The 4252-nt window shown below is 43.4% G+C and overlaps 1 pseudogene; it reads left to right on the forward strand.

Annotated features, from left to right (window-relative positions):
- The first annotated feature begins 2585 nt into the window (after positions 1–2585).
- On the forward strand, positions 2586–3983 carry LOC121437896 (annotated as a pseudogene).
- Positions 3984–4252: the final 269 nt, after the last annotated feature.

Below are 4252 nucleotides of genomic sequence, written 5' to 3' on the forward strand. Positions count from 1 at the left end.
CTGTCCTTAGATTCCTGTCTTGTTCTTCCTGACTTATCTCAATGAGATGTGCCTTGGTGAAGTGAAAAACAAAATAAACCTTTTCATCCCCCCAAAAAAATTTAATAAAAATATATATTGGTTAAATCTGTTTGTGTCATGGAATATCTTGTTTTGTCCTTCTACAGTGATTGAAAGTTTTACTGGGTATAGTAGTCTGCCCTGGCATATGTGGTCTTTTAATGTCTGCATAAAACTGGACCAGGACCCTCTGGATTTCATTGTTTACATTGAGAAGTCAGATGTAATTCTGATAGGTCTGTTTTTTTATGTTACTTGGCTTTTTTCTTTGTAGCTCATAATATTCTTTCTTTATTCTGTATGTTTTGTGCTTTGATTATTATGTGCCAAGGAGATTTTTTTGATCCAGTGTATTTGGTCTTCTGTAAGCTTCTTGTATCTTCATAGGCATATATTTCTTTATGTTGGGAAAGTTTTCTTCTATGACTTTGTTGAATATATTTTCTGTGCCTTTTAGCTAGAGTTCTTCTCCTTCTTCTATACCTATTATTCTTAGGTTTGGTCTTTTCATGGTATTCCATATTTCTTGGACATTTTGGGCTAAGCTTTTGTTAGATTTAATATTTTCTTTAACTGATGAGTCTATTTCCTCTATTGTATCTTCAGTGCTTGAAATTCTCTTTTCCATCTCTTGTATTCTGCTGTTTATGCTTGCATTAGTGGTTCCTGATTGTTTTCTCATGTTTTCCATTTCTATAATTCCCTCAGATTGTGTTTTCTTTGTTGTCTTTATTTTAGTTTTCAAGTCTTTAATAATTTTTTCGTACATTTGATTGCTTTTTCTTGGTTTTCTTTAAGAGGTTTGTTGATGTTTTCCATTTTTTTGTTTGTCTTTTTCTCCATTTCTTTGAGGGACTTTTTCATATCCTTGTTAAGGGCCTCAAATATTCTCCTAAAGTTATTTTTATGTCATTTTCTTCTGCTTTATTTGTATTTGGTTGTTCAAGTCTTGCTGTTGTAGGGCCACTAGTTTTACTGGTGTCGTGTTGCTCTTTGTGGTGTTGCATGTATTCTTACCTTGTCTACCCATATTTTCCTGTCATTGTTGTAGTTGGGGCTGTCTATGTTTCTGGTGATCAATTTCCCAGGTGCCAATGGATCCTCGTGGTGCAATCAGGACTGCAGTTCAGTAGCTGGAAGCAGAGCCAGAAGCAAGAGAGGGAGCACACAGCTACTGCTGCTTTTTAATGCAAATGAGACCATGTCCAAGTGGGCTGGTATCTTAATGGCTAAAGGAGTAGAAGGAGCTCCCACAGCACCATTCCATTTATCTCACTAGTAACTCTGTGTTCCTGGAGGTAGCTCTGCAATAACAGGGTTCATTGAGGCCTGCTTTGACAGGGATTGCTTTCTTGTGGCTCTTTCTGCTGAGGTTGCTGACTTGGGTTTGCTATGGCAGAGGTCGCAGCCTCAGGCCTGCTCCACTGGAGGTTGCTAGATTCGGCCTACTTCAGAGCATGTCATTGGCTAACACCTGCTTCCTTGGAGGTCACTGATTCATGCCTGGTCCAGCAGAGGCCTCTGGTCTGGGCCTGTTCCCTCAACAGTGGCTCCCTTGTACATGCTTCTTGTCCTGCAGAGATCTTTGATTTGGGCCTGATCCCTTGGTGGGTGCTCCTTGTACCTGCTCCTGTGGAGTTTGCTGCCTCAGGCTTGTTCTGGCAGAGGTCACTGGCTCTGGCCTGTTTCTGTAGATATCCCTGGCCTGGACTCACTCCTGGGGAAGTTTCTGGTCCCAATAGGTCTGTTGCTCAGGGCTACTCCCTCAGAGATTTCCAGCCTTTTGCCAGAACCAGCAGAGGTCTCTGTGCCTGGCCTACTCCCTCAGCAGTTGCTCCCTTGTTCTTGCTCTTATGTAGTTTGCTGCCTCAGGCCTGCTCTGGTGGAGGCCACCACTTTTTTTTAATATGCTTTATAATTCAAAATAATTTTTAAATTTAAATACATTTTGATCATCATATTTTCCCCTCCCACAAATCCTTCTAAATCATTCCCCCTCTCTACCTACCCAGCTTTACATTTTTTTCAAAAACAGAAAGAAATTCTAATCCTCCAAAACCAAGAAAAAAAATAGAAAACCATCACCCCTACCCCAAAATAAAAAACAAACTGTTACCTTGTAAAAGCATATGCACACACAAATAGAATTGATTATATATTGGTCAATTACTAGTGATCATGGGGGCCTGTGCTGGAGTGGTTGGCATACCCTGTGTCAATATATTGGAGAAGACGGATTTTTTTCTCTCTTGGTAGGATAAGTAACAGTTAATTTGTTAACCCTTACCCTAATAGCTAGGCATTCATTCATTCATTTGTCCATCAACTAATTAATTCATTCATTTTGTTAAAATACAATGAAATAAAATTAATAAGGTGAAATGAAAACTCTCACATTGAAATTGGATAAGACAAATCAACAGAAGGAAAAGAACCTAAGAAATAGCACATGAATCAGAGACACACATTTTTCACACTTAGAAATCATATAAATCACTCTATCAGTGGCAGCGTGTGACAGAGAGATGTCTCACAGGAAATTCTCTGCTCCCAGGCATGGGTCCTTGGGCTTCTTGCCTCAGAAGTGCTGCAGCAGGCATTGTGGGAAAGTGAAGAGCTTCCCCAAGGATGACCCTTCCAAGCCTGTTCACCGATCATGGCCTTTCTAGGCTACAAGGCTGGCGTGACCCACATTGTCCGGGAGGTTGACAAACCAGGATCCAAGGTGAACAAGAAAGAAGTTGTGGAGGCTGTAACCATTGTGGAAACACCAATGATGGTAGTTGTGGGTATTGTGGGATACGTCAAAACCCTACAAGGTCTCCGCACCCTTAAGACAGTATTTGCTGAGCACATCAGTGATGAGTGTAAAACGCGTTTCTACAAGAACTGGCACAAATCTATGAAGAAGGCCTTCACCAAATACTGTAAGAAATGGCAGGATGACATAGGCAAAAAAACAGCTGGAGAAGGACTTCAACAGCACGGAGAAGTACTGCCAGGTTATCCACATAACTGCCCACACTCAGATGTGTCTGAGTCCACTGCCAGAAGAAGGCACACTTGATGGAGAACCAGGTGAATGGGGGCACTGCAGCTGAGAAGCTGGACTGGGCCCGGGAGAGGCTGGAGCAGCAGGTTCCTGTGAACCAGGTGTTTGGGCAGGATGAGATGATTGATGTCATCGGAGTGATAAAGGCAAAGGCTACAAAGGGGTGACAAAAAAACTGCCCCACAAGATCCATTGAGGGTTGTGCAAGGTTGCCTGTATTGGTGCTTGGCACTCTGCCCGAGTGGCCTTCTCTTTGGCTCAGGCTGGGCAGAAAGGCTACCATCATCGGACAGAGATCAACAAGATTTACAAGATTGGTGAGGGCTACCTTATCAAAGATGGCAAGCTGATCAAGAACAAGGCATCTACTGACTATGACCTTTCTGACAAGAGCATCAACCCATTGGGTGGCTTTGTCCATTATGGTGAGGTAACCAATGACTTCATCAAGCTCAAAGGCTGTGTGGTGAGAACCAAGAAGCGAGTGCTCACCATCTGCAAGTCTTTGCGGGTGCAGACCAAACAGTGGGCTCTGGAGAAGATAGACCTGAAATTCATTGATAACACTTCTAAGATTGGCCACCGTCATTTCCAGACCATGGAAGAGATGAAAGCATTCATGGGACCACTCAAGAAAGACTGCATTGGTACCAGAAGATCCATCGGAGGGGTGACTGTGTTCCAGATCAGCGGCAGAAGCCCAGTTCTGCCCCGGAAACGGAGCACAGACATTCCTCAACCCCCTTATCGTTCTGGTCATTCTGTAGGGGCTTTTCTCCCTGACTACTGCCTCTTTCTTCCTATAACATCCCAGCTTCTGCCCAGGCGCCCTGTCCCTTCTTTCTTCGGGGACATAAGATCCCCCAGCTAAGCCTCTATTTGGGCTGGGACCCGGTGGTGAGTGCAACTGGGTGGGAGTTCCTTTGTATCACTAAGCTTGCAGGCACCAAGCTAGGCCTTTTGTCTGTGAGGTCCCTGGACAGCAAGGGGCCCTGATCCTGTACCAGAAGATCCATGGGAGAGCATTTGAAGGAAGAGATGGGCAGGCGCCAATGCAAGAATTCCTCCAACAATCTGAAAAACACCAGAACCCAGTGAACATACAACATGAAGATTTGAACACCCTAATCCAGAAGAAGT

The sequence above is a fragment of the Microtus oregoni genome, unplaced genomic scaffold (genome assembly GCF_018167655.1).
Source record: "Microtus oregoni isolate MIOR12 unplaced genomic scaffold, Mior012 000054F_ref0000373, whole genome shotgun sequence".
NCBI lineage: Eukaryota > Metazoa > Chordata > Mammalia > Rodentia > Cricetidae > Microtus > Microtus oregoni.